This window comes from Leucoraja erinacea, chromosome 47 (genome assembly GCF_028641065.1).
Source record: "Leucoraja erinacea ecotype New England chromosome 47, Leri_hhj_1, whole genome shotgun sequence".
NCBI classification, from domain to species: domain Eukaryota; kingdom Metazoa; phylum Chordata; class Chondrichthyes; order Rajiformes; family Rajidae; genus Leucoraja; species Leucoraja erinaceus.
This window is the reverse complement of record NC_073423.1, coordinates 49,233-65,074: the sequence shown is the minus strand read 5'-3', so window position 1 is coordinate 65,074 and position 15,842 is coordinate 49,233.

Genomic DNA, 15,842 nt, shown 5'->3' with positions numbered 1-15,842 from the left:
CATAAAGGCCCGATTTGTGGAGTGCACGACTAATAGTTGTCCTGTGGACAGATTCTCCCACCTGAGCTGTGGATCACTGCAGCTCCTCCAGAGTTACCATGGGCCTCTTGGCTGCTTCTCTGATCAATGCTCTCCTTGCCCGGCCTGTCAGTTTAGGTGGACGGCCATGTCTTGGTAGGTTTGCAGTTGTGCCATACTTTCCATTTTCGGATGATGGATTGAACAGTGCTCCGTGAGATGTTCAAAGCTTGGGATATTTTTTTATAACCTAACCCTGCTTTAAACTTCTCCACAACGTTATCCCTGACCTGTCTGGTGAGTTCCTTGGGCTTCATGATGCTGTTTGTTCCCTCATGTTCTCTAACAAACCTCTGAGGCCTTCACAGAACAGCTGTATTTATACTGAGATTAGATTACACACAAGTGGACTCTATTTACTAATTAGGTGACTTCTGAAGGCAATTGGTTGCACTGGATTTTAATTAGGGCTATCATAGTAAAGGGGGCTGAATACTTTTGCACGCCACACTTTTCAGTTTTTTATTTGTAAAAAATTTTGAAAACCATGTATCACTTTCCTTCCACTTCACAATTATGCGCCACTTTGTGTTGGTCTTTCACATAAAATCCCAATAAAATACATTTACGTTTGTGGTTGTAACGTGACAAAATGTGGAAAAGTTCAAGGGGAATGAATACTTTTGCAAGCCACTGTACACACATACATGCACACGTACCTGCCAATGCATATACGTTTGCGTTTGTTAATATATAAGTATGCGTTTGTTGCCATTCCACACAATAGGGCCATATACTTTCTTTGGGCAGTTTTGTGCAGTTTGGTTTGAACCTCTCAAGCATCTTCCAGCTTTCTGTCCTCAGCACTTATATTCAGACACATGTTCATCAACACCTCACTTCACTGTGTAAAATTAGCAACGGAGCTTGTGATTTAGGGCGAAAATGGGAGCTGTCTGTTTGTTTCTCATCTTTTCCAACACTGAAACACAATGTGTTGCCCCCAAGGGTTCTGATCCAATCTTTGCCAAATGATTTTGGTCCTGAGAGCAGTCTGCCACAATTAGAGTCATAGTGTGGAAACAGGCCCTTCAGCCCAACTTGACCATACCGTCCAACATATCCCTGCTACACTATTCCCACCTGCCTGACTTGGTCCGTATCCCTCCAAACCTGTCCTATCCATGTATCTGTCTAACTGCTTCTTAAACATTGGGATAGTTCCTGCCTCAACTACCTCTTCTGGCAGTTTGTTCCATACACCCACCATCCTTTGTGTGAAAAAGTTACTCCTCAGATTCCTATTAAAACTTTTCCCCTTCACCTTAAGCCTATATCCTCCGGTCCTCAATTCACCTATTCTGGGCACGAGACTGTGCATTTACCCGATCCATTTCTCTCATGATTTTATACACCTCCATAAAATGACTGCTCCATCCTCCTGCACTCCAGGGAATAGAGTCCCAGCCTGCTCAACCTCTCCCTATAGCTCAGACCTTCTAGTCCTGGCAACACCCTCGTAAATCTTCTCTGTACCCTTCCCAGCTTGAAAAGTTTCAACTGTTTGACTTCCCTGTCATACCGAATAATCCTACACTTGATCTCTCCTTGTATTTATGGCACATCTCCCGGAGTGAATGCACAGTTAGGAATTTCTCTTAGTCTGTGGGATTCTGGCTAAAGTTGTGCCTGCATGCATTGTGGCTCCATCACAGAACACTCTGCTACAGTATTGATACGCATCACAACTCCCTGATCATTTATCCTAATGACTGTTCTAAATTCAACGTTGTCTTCTCTGTTATGGGCCTGTCCCACTGTACGAGGTAATTCAAGAGTTCTCCCGAGTTTCCCCTGATTCGAACTCGGAGAATTATGGTAATAGCCGTTCGTAAGTACTCGGGGCTCTCGTGGGCATTTTTCACAGTGCTGAAAAAACTTCACGAGTTACCGCGTTTCCCGAGTACCTGCCGTTAATAGGTATGTTACAAAACCTACCTGAATCGTCATTGGGAATCTGCCCAAAGCCATGTCCGCGATTTTGGCGCTGTTTGGAGGGGGCGGGTTTAAAACACGATTTTTACTAGGCTGTACTAATCGCAGATGTTCAGCCTAGTAAATCATTAATGAAAAATCGCTGCAAGACCCGGTCGCAAAAGGTATTATTAGTTTTATAGGCCTCGATAATATAGTTATAATAGTTTTAAAATTACTCTCTCATTCCGCAACCTCTCGCAGCCCCAGGGTTTTATAAAGCAAACAATTAAAGGTATGTACCTTATTTTTACATTAAATGGGGCATGTATATAACCCTGTATATAAAGTTATCTATAGCGAGTAGTTCATTTTGGGCTTTTTATATCCCGCAGTATTTTCTCGGCATTTGAGGGCACTAATCCAGCGCGATGTGAACGTTCTAAACCAGCGCGTTCACAGGAACCCACTAGAAAGCCGATTTAAATGGGCATTTATTTACAGCAATTGAACACTAAATTCCTTCCATTTGGCCTATAAATTAATGTAAATTAGATATAAAAATCATGTTATGTTGTGAATTATTTGTGAATAATCTTTGGACACTTAGGCTATTTAAAAATGTTAATCTTTCCTTAAGAAATGGGCTTTTGACTATCCAAGATCACAGCTTTTTTGTAATGTCCATTGAAAATCAATAGGGAACAAGATGCTAATTTCCGAGTATGAAAATGGCCGTAACTTTTTTAATACTTGAGATATGAAAGTGAATTTGGTGTCAAATTAAACTTATTGTTATGCTTTATCTGATGGGATAAATTGCAGACTTGATTTTTTAAATCTCAAAGTTTTGTAACATTGCTACCGTTAGCATTACAAACCGCTACGAGACATCCACGAGCTCCGACGTAGCCACTACTTCCATTCTACGTACTTACCATGAGTTTGATTTTTTTTTTTTAACTCGGCTCTTGAATTACCTCGTACAGTGGGACAGGCCCTTTACTATCTGTAAACAACATTTAGCATACATTCTTCATGTCTTGATGTATTTCAGTGGTGTTCCAGGTATTATAACCATATAACTATATAACAATTACAGCACGGAAATAGGCCATCTCGGCCCTACAAGTCCGTGCCGAACAATTTTTTTTTCCCCTTAGTCCCACCTGCCTGCATTCATACCATAACCCTCCATTCCCTTCTCATCCATATGCCTATCCAATTTATTTTTAAATGGTACCAATGAACCTGCCTCCACCACTTCCACTGGAAGCTCATTCCACACCGCTACCACTCTCTGAGTAAAGAAGTTCCCCCTCATGTTACCCCTAAACTTCTATCCCTTAATTCTGAAGTCATGTCCTCTTGTTTGAATCTTCCTTATTCTCAAAGGGAAAAGCTTGTCCACATCAACTCTGTCTATCCCTCTCATCATTTTAAAGACCTCTATCAAGTCCCCCCTTAACCTTCTGCGCTCCAGAGAATAAAGACCTAACGTATTCAACCTATCTCTGTAACTTAGTTGTTGAAACCCAGGCAACATTCTAGTAAATCTCCTCTGTACTCTCTCTATTTTGTTGACATCCTTCCTATAATTTGGCAACCAAAATTGTACACCATACTCCAGATTTGGTCTCACCAATGCCTTGTACAATTTTAACATTACATCCCAGCTTCTATACTCAATGCTCTGATTTATAAAGGCTAGCATACCAAAAGCTTTCTTTACCACCCTATCTATATGAGATTCCACCTTCAAGGAACTATGCACGGTTATACCCAGATCCCTCTGTTCAACTGTATTCTTCAATTCCCTACCAGGTATTCACCTGGGTATTCTCTGCATATTTGTTTCCCTGCCTGCAGGTGAACAGTAAGTCTTACTATATGTTATGTTCTGTCTAAAACTGAGCAAGATGCCCATTTTATTGTGATTATAGAAATGGACTGACTTGAATGGATGGCAAAGCTCTGTGATTTCCATGGAACTCACAGCAGAGTGTCTTTTGCAGCCGAATGATTCGCCTCTTCTTTTGGGTTCATTTTGAAAATTAGGCAAGTGGTTATTTGAGGGAGCACAAAAATGAAGTGTGAATGCGGAAGTCTCTTTTGCAGCCAAGAATACCTGTTTGCGTCTTATTAGTTCATTAGTGGCTTGACATAATTAAGACAGTGATGATAGAAAGAACTTGTCAGGTCCTTGAAAGATAATAGCGAAGGTAGTGGACAAAGAGTAAGCATCAGGCAGCTGACCAAGAGCTATGTGAGGTGGATCCTTCAATGCTATGCATGATTTAGATTGGCTTACTAACATGATTAGCAAAAGAAAGGAAAATCCCAAAGAAGATCATAGTAGCCTCTGGCCAACTCAGTGAACTCTGACCTTTGGAAGGTGTCATGGGGTTCACTATTGATGGAATAGGAACTTGGATAGTCTCTCGACCGGAAACGTCATGCATTCCTTCTCTCCATAGATGCTGCTTGGCCCGCTGAGTTACTCCAGATTTTTGTGTCTATCTTGGATAGACTTGTTGGTTTACAGAAGTTGACAGACTTTTAGTTCATGAGGACTTTAAGAGCTAGTAAGAGAGGAAATGTAATTTCCAGAAACCACGGAGCAAGTGTAACCAACAAGTCACGTCTGAAAGGATAAGTGTAGTTTTTGGTTTAAAGTTTATGAGAGAAAATATGCTCCTGAGCTCCTTATCCTTTATATGGATCAATATCTCGATATGAGAAGAAGTTTTTTTTTTCTTGATGCTTTAACCATTAATATTTTAGCCGTAGCCTTTGACATGGTTTTTCTTAATGAAGAACTTCTTGACAATTGTTTAAAAAAAGATTTAACAGACAAGATGTAGCTTTGAAACTTAAATTGTAATTTGAATGTGTCTGGTTTCTTAGATACGGTTTAAGCTACAATAAATGAATGATAACAAATCACACCAGTTTTATGCAGTATTTTTTCCAGCCACTTAAAGGATCTGAAGAAAATGATTGGGTATGCTTACAAGCGCTTTATGCTCATCCTTCCGTGGAACTTTTATATGGTAAAATAAATGAATCTTGGAAGAAAAATGGATTGGCGACCCATTCGCAAATCCAATTAATATTGTGAATTATATGAAAATCGGTAATTCGAGATAGGTCGAGATAGGAAAGGAGCAGAATTAAGCCATTCGACCCATAAAGTCTACTCCGCCATTCAATCGTAGCTGTTCTATCTCTCCCAGCTAGTCCCATTCTGCCTTCTCCCCATAACCACTAAAGGCAGTAATAATCCATTATCCATCTCTGCCTTAGAAATATCCATTGACGGCCACGTCTGTGGCAAAGAATTCCACAGATTCACCACCCCCAGATTAAAGAAATTCCTCCTCATCTCCTTCCTAAAGGAATGTCCTTTAATTCTCAGGCTATCACCTCTGGTCCTAGACTCTCCCACTAGTGGAAACATACTCCCCACTGTATTCCAGCATTTCACTATTTGGTACATTTCAATGAGGTCCCCCCCTCATCCTTCTAAACTCCAGCGAGTACAGGCCCAGTGCCGTCAAAAAGATTGACGATTCTCTGATATTAAAAAATAGCAACCGATAAAGAATGTTTCTGTTTTTTCCCACAGATGCTGCCTTATCTGTGTATATTGTATGCCTGAAGCACCTCGCTTGTACTTTCAATTGAAAAATTAATCACATCTTGAACTTTTTAACCTATTGCTATCAACCACTGGGGATTATTAGTCATTTTCAGTCATTCTATTTATATTTTTTCTATCTTCTAATAACTGGTTTCAACAATCCAATTAAATGGTTTCAATATTGGTCTCTTTGCCAATAGACTCATTGACATTTGTTAATTTAAACATGCTTCTTTTTCTTGAGTATGTACATCATCTCGCAGTAAAGTTGGGAGATTTAGAATTTGTGAGACAAATCTATAGGGTTACAAATTTCACAATTCTATATAGTCACATACAAAAAACGGAGGAAAAGTAATGTTAGATATTCACTATAAAAATAATGGCTTCACATGAAAGCACAGAAAATTGTGTATTATGAATCATTATAAAGATAACTAACATTCAAGGCACCAGGACAGCAATAGCTATTGATTTTGAAAATGAAAAATAATCTGTTACCAGGAAAACCTCCTGCAGAGTCTAAATGGTTTCACATGATTCCTCTCCCCTGGGGTATATATATATATATATACTGCTGGTAACACCTTCCCCCCTTGTTGTGGTTCTGAGAGCTGTTTTGTGGTACCCTAATAAAGATCACTTGTTTGACAACACGTGTCTCGCTATAAACTAAACATAAAGCAAACATTCTGTTCCTTTGTCCTCCTTTATTCACTTATCTCCTCCTTTGTACACTCATCTCCCATCCCAAAGGCCATATTATCCTCTTCTTTCCTATCACTCCTTTCCAAGTTCACCTACATATATCCCTCCCTCTGGCTTTACATTTCACCTCTTCTCTCCTTATCTTATATCCTTTTGTCTCCCTTTTATCTCTAGCCTTTGTCACTTACTCCATCCATATCCCAATCAACCCAATGTCCCACCCCCCCCTCCCACCACCTGTAAAAAAAACCCACAAAGAGCTGGAGTAACTCAACAGGTCAGCCCGCATCTCTGGAGAGTATGGATAGATGAGATGACATCTCAGATCAGGACCCTTCTTCAGACTGATTGTGGAGAGGAGGGGAGGCAAGAAAGTTGGAACAGTGGCAGGAAAAGGCAGAGCAGGTAATAAATAGGTGGATACATGTGAGAGGAGTAGTTGATAGGCAGATGGTTGGCCATCTAGTAAACCCGTAACGTCACCTCTTCATGTTCTCCAGAGATGCTGCCTGACCCACACATTTACTCCAGCACTTTGGGTCTTTTATTTTGTAAATTAGTATCTGCATTCATGGTTTCCCCCATCACCTGTATCCGCCTATCACTTGTGTAGGAAAGAACTGCAGATGCTGGATTTGCTGGAGTAAAATGCTGGAGTAACTCAGTGGGACAGGCAGCATCTCTTGAGAGAATGAATGGGTGAAGCATTGGGTTGCGACCATTCTTCAGAACTTGGAACAATGAACGGCAGACTTCACGTCTCCACATAGCACATAGGGAGAATGTAGGAGGGAACTGCAGATATTGGTGTACACTGAAGATAGACACAAAATGCCGGGGTCACTCAGCAGGACAGGCAGCATCTCTGGAGAGAAGGAATGGGTGATGTTTCGGGTCGAGAAGGGTCTCGCAGAGTTACTTCAGGATTTTGTGTCTATCTTCACAGTGCATAGGGATACAGGTTGCACCAATGTATTTATTTCTGAGGTAGACGTGTGTTTGTGTGTGTGTGTACGTACGTGTGTGCGGAGAGTGGTGTCTCTGAGTCTCCTCCACGACACATCCATTGATGTAGGTTTGTAGGTTGATCGACCAATGTAAATTTCCCAAAGTGGGTGTGAATGGATGAGAAAGTGGAACAGAGAACTCATGTGAATGGGAGATTGGTGGTCGGCATAGACTCGATGGGACAAATGGCCTGTTTTCATGCTATATCTTTCAATGATTGAAGAATGCAATGAAACAGTGGCATACAAGGACAGGACTCTCTTTTATCGATGTTTCTTTGCTTAATAAAGTTGCTGGGGCCTGGTGCACCACTTAGCTGACTGGAGACTCAATTGTGTTGAACTCCTTCATCGCCACCTGAATGAAAATACAATTTCCCCAGAGTAAAACATGATAACAATGAACAGAAAATCAGGTGGGTAGAGGAGCGGCAGGTGAAGGAGCCATTGCAGGGATGGGCTGCCGGAGTTAAAGCCTTGGTGAGTTTTTCTAGAATGGGTCACTTGTAAATTAGCTAATTAGTTAATTGAACAGCAAATAAAAGAAGGGGTTGCTCTTGGGGGAGTGGTTGAACTATTTGGCAGTATATACAGTGGAACTGTACGCTATTTTGATGGCAGTTCGGTGGATCGAACAGGTGCAACCATGCAAAATATTAATTTGTAGCAACTCATTGTCTGCAATCCAGAGTATTGGGTCTGGTGCATCCCATAGGGGGCCTGACCTAGTGTATGAAATTCTACTACTATTAAGCCAAGTAACAAGGAAGGGCAGTGACGTGACTTTGTTGTGGGTCCCAGCACACATTGGTGTGCTAGGAAATGAAAAAGTGGATAAATTAGCAAAAGAGGCCGTTAAAAAAGAGAACATAGAGGTAAACCTACAATTATCCAAATCTGAAGGAAGACACATTGTGTGGAAGAAAATAAATCAGGAATGGCAACAATACTGGGAACAGGAGACAAAGGGGAGACACCTCTATTCGCTACAAAACAGAGTGGGCATTACAGCAAGAAGAGGGGGGAACAGGAGAGAACAGGTAGTATTAGCAAGATTGAGGATAGGACACACCCACCTGAACAGCACATTAAAAATGTTGGGAAAACACCCTACTGGGATGTGTGAGGAATGCCATCAGCCGGAAACAGTTCAGCATGCTCTAGTTGCATGTAGAAGATATGCAACAGAAAGAAGAGTTTTGATCAATGAAATGAAGAAAATTGGAATGACAGATATATCAGAAAAGAACATTCTAAAGTATGGAGGGGAAGGAAAAGGAGTAAATTTGTTGTTTAATTTCTTGAGGGCCTCTGGCCTTATAAAAAGGATATAAAGACATGAGGACTGTGGAGTGAAGCCAGAAGGTGGCAGCAATGCAACATTGTGGATGCCGGCTGCCGTAAAACTCCAAAGAAGAAGAAGAAGGGGGAGTGGTTGTTGGGGCGAGGCCTTGTTGAGGTGAAGTGCCTTGGTGAGTAAAGTGTGAGGCTGAGGCAAGGAGGCTACACGTATTCTGTTGTGTGATTAATTTAAATATTTAAGCGTAATGGCTGGGACGTGAATGAGTGTAAGTGCAGTGCGTTTGCTGCAGGATGTGGGAAGTCAGGGGCACTGCTGTTGTCACTGACCACTACACCTGTGGGAAGTGTGTCCAGGTGCAGCTCCTCAAGGGCCGAGTTAGGGAACTGGAGCAGCAGTTGGGTGAAGACGAAAGCTTCCTGGACAGGACGTACAGTCAGGCCGTCACTCCTAGAGCGCAGGAGGTACGACGGGTAGAGACGGAAAGAAAGAGGGTGGAGCGAGTGCAGAAGTTCCTCTTGTGAACAGGTACACCTCTTCGGAGCTGTTGGGGCAGATGATGCTTCCAGTCCGAGTGGCGGACAGGTCGGTGGCTCCAATCCTATCGATGAGACTCGACTGATGAGACCAATGTCGGGCCGAGCTGTAGTGGTGGGTGACTCCATTGTCTGAGGTGCAGACAGGAGATTCTGCGGCAGCAAGTGAGACTCTAGGATGGTGTGTTGCCTCCCTTGTGCCAGGGTTCAAGATGTCTCGGACCGACTTCAGAACATCCTCGAGATGGAAGGTGAGCAGCTGGAAGTGGTTGTGCATGTAAGCACAAACGATGTTGGGATGAAGAGGAAGGGAGAGTTAGGAAGAAGGCTGAAAAGCAGGACTTCTAGGTTGGTTATCTCTGGATTGCTTCCTGTACTTCCTGCTAGTGAGGGTAGGAACAGGGAGATAGGGGATCTGAATGTGTGGCTGGGGGACTGGAGCAGGGATTTAGATTTATAGACCACTGAGATCTCTTCTGGGGTAGGGGTGACCTGTACAAAAGGGACGGGTTACACCTTAACTGGAGGGGGACAAACATTCTGATAGGGGGGTTCCTAGTGCTTCACAGGTGGGTTTAAACTAACTAGCGGCGGGGAGGTGTTGACAAATTGGGAGTATAAAATGAAGTTAAAGGGGAAGAGAGTGCAAGAAAAGTTACGAAAGACACCCAAATTAATGGGACGGCAAATTCAAGCAGGGATAAGAGAGTAAGGGCGGGTGAAAGAGGAACTAGTGCGAGAGGGGAGGTGAATACTGAATTAATTTTTTTTATATATGAATGCACGAAGTATAAGAAATAAAGTGGATGAGCTTGAGGCTCTGTTAGAAATTAGTAAGTATGATGTTGTGGGAATTACAGAGACGAGGGTCAGAGCTGAGAACTGAATTTTCAGGGATATACGCCCAATCAAAAAGACAGACAGGTGGGCAGAGGGAGTGGGGTAGCTCTGTTGGTAAGGAATAAAATTCAGTCCCTTGCGAAGGGTGACATAGAATCAGAAGATGTAGAGTCATTGTGAATTGAACAGAGAAATTGTAAGGGTAAAAAGACCCAAATGGGAGTTATCGACAGGCCCCCAAACAGTAGCCTGGAGATAGGGTGCAAGTTGCATTAGAAGTTAAAATTGGCATGTAGTAAAGATAATGCTGTGGAGATTTCAACATACATGTTGACTGGGAAAATCGGGTTGGTACTGGACCCCAAGAAAGGGAGTTTGTGGAGTGTTTCTGTGATGGATTCTTAGAGCAGCTTGTACTGGAGCCACAGGGAGAAGGCAATTCTGGATTTAGTGTTATGTAATGAATCTGATTTGATAAGGGAGCTCAATGTAAAGGAACCATAAGAAGGTAGTGACCATAATATGATACATTTTAATTTGCAATTTGAGAGGGAGAAGGTAAAATCGGAAGTGTCAGTATTGCAGTTGAACAAAGGGGACTATGGAGGCATGAGGGAGGAGCTGGCAAAAGTTGACTGGAAAGGGATCCTAGCAGGGATGACGGTGGAACAGCAATGGCAGGTATTTCTGGGAATAATCCAGAAGATGCAAGATTGTGTCATTCCAAAGAGGAAGAAAGATTCTAAGGGGAGTAAGAGGCAACCGTGGCTGACAAGGGAAGTCCAGAACAGTATTAAAAATAAAATAGAAGGCGATATATAACATAGCAAAGATGAGCAGGAAGCCAGAGGATTGGGCAACTCTTAAAGATCAACAGAAGGTAACTAAACAGGCAATACAGGGAGAAAAGATGAAGTATGAAGGTAAGCTAACCAAGAATATAAAGGAGGATAGTAAAAGCTTCTTTAGGTATAACCATAACCATATAACCATATAACAATTACAGCACGGAAACAGGCCATCTCGGCCCTACAAGTCCATGCCGAACAAATTTTTTTCCCCTTAGTCCCACCTGCCTGCACTCGTACCATAACCCTCCATTCCCTTCTCATCCATATGCCTATCCAATTTATTTTTAAATGATACCAATGAACCTGCCTCCACCACTTCCACTGGGAGCTCATTCCACACTGCCACCACTCTCTGCGTAAAGAAGTTCCCCCTCATATTACCCCTAAACTTCTGTCCCTTAATTCTGAAGTCATGTCCTCTTGTTTGAATCTTCCCTATTCTCAAAGGGAAAAGCTTGTCCACATCAACTCTGTCTATCCCTCTCATCATTTTAAAGACCTCTATCAGGTCCCCCCTTAACCTTCTGCGCTCCAAAGAATAAAGCCCTAACTTGTTCAACCTTTCTCTGTAACTTAGTTGCTGAAACCCAGGCAACATTCTAGTTTAATCTCCTCTGTACTCTCTCTATTTTGTTGACATCCTTCCTATAATTTGGCGACCAAAATTGTACACCATACTCCAGATTTGGCCTCACCAATGCCTTGTACAATTTTAACATTACATCCCAGCTTCTATACTCAATGCTCTGATTTATAAAGGCTAGCATACCAAAAGCTTTCTTTACCACCCTATCTATGAGATTCCACCTTTAAGGAACTATGCACGGTTATACCCAGATCCCTCTGTTCAACTGTATTCTTCAATTCCCTACCATTTACCATGTACGTCCTATTTTGATTTGTCCTGCCAAGGTGTAGCACCTCACATTTATCAGCATTAAACTCCATCTGCCATCTTTCAGCCCATTTTTCCAAATGGCCTAAATCACTCTGTAGACTTTGGAAATCCTCTTCATTATCCACAACACCCCATGTATGTGAAGAGGAAAACGTGTGTTAAGACAAAGGTACACAAAAAAGCTGGAGAAACTCAGCGGGTGCAGCAGCATCTATGGAGCGAAGGAAATAGGCAACGTTTCGGGCCGAAACCCTTGTTAAGACAAATGTGGGTCCCTTGAAGACAAACGGGTGAATTTATTATGGGGACCAAGGAAATGGCAGACGATTTGAACAGGTACTTTGCTTGTGTCTTCTTTAATGAAGACAGAACCAATCTCCCAGATGTACTAGGGGACAGAGGATCTAGGATGATGGAGGAACTGAAGGAAATTCACATTAGGCAGGAAATGGTGTGGGGTAGACTGATGGTACTGAAGGCTGATAAATCCCCAGGGCCTGGTGTCTGCATCCCAGGGTACTCAAGGAGGTGGTTCTAGAAATCATGGACACATTGGTGATCATTTTCCAATGTTCTATAGATTCAGGATCAGTTCCTGTGGATTGGAGGGTGGCTAATGTTATCGCACTTTTTAAGAAAGTAGGGAGAGAGAAAGCAGAGAATTATAGACCAGTTAGCCTGACATCGGTGGTGGGGAAGATGCAGGTGCCATTTATTAAAGATGTAATAGCGGTGTATTTGGATAGCAGTAACAGGATCGGTCGAAGTCAACATGGATTTACAAAGGGGAAATCATGCTTGACTCATCTTTGGGAATTTTTTGAGGATATAATAAGTAAAATGGATAAGAGAGAGCCAGTGAATGTAGTGTACCTGGCATTTCAGAAAGGTAGGGTATTGAGGCTAGGGTATTGACATGGATAGAAAATTGGTTGGCAGACATGAAACAAAGTGTAGGGATTAACGGTCCCTTTCAGAATGGCAAGCAGTGACTCGTACCGCAAGGCTCGTTGCTGGGACCGCAGCTATTTACAATATACATCAATTATTTAGATGAAGGAATTAAAAGTAACGTTAGCAAATGTGCAGATGACACAAAGCTGGGTGGCAGTGTGAACAGTGAGGAGGATGCTATGAGGATGCAGGGCGCCTTGGACAGGTTGGGTGAGTGGGCAAATGCATGGCTGATGCAGTTTAATGTGGATAAATTTGAGGTTATCTGCTTTGGTGGCAAGAACAGGAAAGCAGATTATTATTTGAATGGTGCCTGGTTTGGAAAAGGGGAAGTACAACGAGACCTGAGTGTCCTTCTACATCAGGCAGTGAAGAAAGCTAATGGCATGTTGACCTTCATAACGAGAGGAGTTGAGTATAGGAGAAAAGAGGTTCTTCTGCAGGGCCCTGGTGGGATCACACCTGGAGTATTGTGTGCCGTTTTGGTCTCCTAATTTCAGGAAAGACAGTCTTGCTATTGAGGGAGTGCAGCGTAGTTTAATGAGGTTAATACACGGGACCACTGGGACTGTCATATGATGAAAGAATGGAGTGACTGGGTTTGTATCCACTGAAATTTAGAAGGATGAGAGGTGATCTTATAAAAACATATAAAATTATTAAGGGATTTGACACGCTAGATGCAGGAAATATGTTCCCGATGTTGGAGTCAAGAACCAGGGGCCATAGTTTAAGAATAAGGGGTGGGCCATTTAGAACGGAGATGAGGAAAAACTTTTTCACACAGAGTTGTGAATTTCTGGAATTCTCTGCCGCAAAAGGCAGTGGAGGCCGATTCACTGGATGCATTCAAAAGAGAGTTAGAGCGCTTGGGGCTCACGGAATCAAGGGATATGGGGAGAAGGCAGGAACGGGGTACTGATTGTAGAAAATCAGCCATGATCCCATTGAATGGTGGTGCCAGCTCGAAGGGCCGAATGGCCTCCTCCTGCATCTATTTTCTATGTTTCTGTTTCCATGGTGTGGGCACCTTACTGACCAGAACCTGAAATGGGATCCCGACATTTATACTGTGGTTACAAGAGCAGATCGGACACCGGTATCCTGAGGAACGTAATACTTCTGACATCCCAAAGCCACTTAACCTTCTACAAGGCACAGCTGAGGGGTGTAATAGAATGCTCTTCACTTAGTTTAGTTTAGAGATACAGCGTTGTCCGCACATTAACACCAACACACACACACACACACACACACCAACACACACACACACACAAACACACACACACACACACACACACACACACACACACACACACACACACACACACACACACACACACACACACACACACACAGACACACACACACACACACACACCAGGGACAATTTTACATTTATACCAAGCCAACTAACCTACAACCCTATACGTCTTTTTGGAGTGTTTGGGAAAACCGAAGATCTCGGAGAAACCCCACGCAGGTCATGGGGAGAACGTACAAACACCATACAGATCGAAACACGGGTCTCTGCGCTGTAAGCCAGCTGCGATATAAAGGGACTGTCCCACTTGGCCGTCATTTGCTCGGCATTTACGGGACCTCCAAAAATGTGGTCATCGCGTTGTGCTGCACGGGTAGCGTGTAGGTAGCGCGGGACCGGCGCACGGAGAGGCGTGGAGTTGCGCGCGGTATCGCGTGGCACTCCAGGATTTCGTGCTGCACGAAATCTTCGCGCGCTACCGGCGTGGCGTGTTGCTTGCGCACGCGGACGTACTGCAGTCGCACGCTGATGTCCTGACCTTGTATGTGTAGTGTGTAGTGCCGCATGGTTACGTCACCGTGCATAACCATGCGATGCCGCATGCCGGCCATGTGCAGTCGGCAACAATGAGAAAATAATGACGCCATAAGCATCAATGCTTTCAGAGTAATGCCTTCAGAGTAACACCTTAATAAGTATTTTTGAAACATCCTTAGTTAAGGATGTTTCAAAAGTTACCATCCAGGTAAGGATTGCAGATTTTATATCCTGAAAGAACTAGTAACTAAATTAGTTTTTAATTTTTAAATAACCACCAACAATTTTACTGACACCATTATATTATTAAAAAATAAATTAAAACATTGCCAACTAATTCTTAAGCTGGGTTCAAACCCTCAAACTGCTATCATGGTATACAATGTTGTGTTTGTTGGGAGTATTTCAGAAAGTTTAAAAGTAAATGAATTTTTCCAGCAAAAAATAATTTGATCAATGTTTCACTTAACAAATTACGTCAATACGCTGACTAATTCTACTTGCAGAGCAGATCAAATATTTGAAGGCGCACGATGACGGGCGCGACCGTCGCGCGTCCGTTACTACCGGCCTGTCGCGTAAATGACGGCCAAGTGGGACAGGCCCTTAAGGCAGCAACTTAACCGCTGCGCCAACGTGCCGGCGCACTTAGGTGCAGGTCTACAGGAGAAGCGTAATATCACCCGGCACAAAGATGGACAGGTCAACAGGGAGTTATAAAATCTGCGACTTATCATGAAACTCTCCACACAACTCAACTGCCAGAGCACTTTCACCAGGACGACCACGGCAGCTCAGGAACCGGACACGCTTACACCTCCTCGAGGGTTTGTTTTTTAAAGGGGGGGCATCCCTCATCTAACTTGGTGCAGGATTCGTGAGCAGATTCCCCAGAAGGGAACTCCCCGAAAGGCAACTTCATACCGGCTCTAGCAGAGTGGGAAGACAAGAAACTGCACATGTTGAGTACAAACAATTGCTAGAGGAACTCACAAAATGTGTAGCAAGGAACTGCAGATGCCGGTTTAAACGGAAGATAGACACACAAAGCTGGAGTAACAGCGGGACAGTCTGGAGAGAAGGAATGGGTGATGTTTCGGGTCGAGCTTTCCGTTTCTTCAGACTGGAGAAGGGTATCGTCCAGAAACGTCACCTAGGCTATTCCTTCTCTCCACAGATGCTGTCTGACCCTCTGAGTTACTCCAGTATTCTGCGTCTAACTGCGGTTCCTTCCTACATACTTTTATCAGGACTTCTTCAGACTGCTGTAGGAACCATCTACAAAGGTTTGTGACTTGTGTATTTGCGCAGA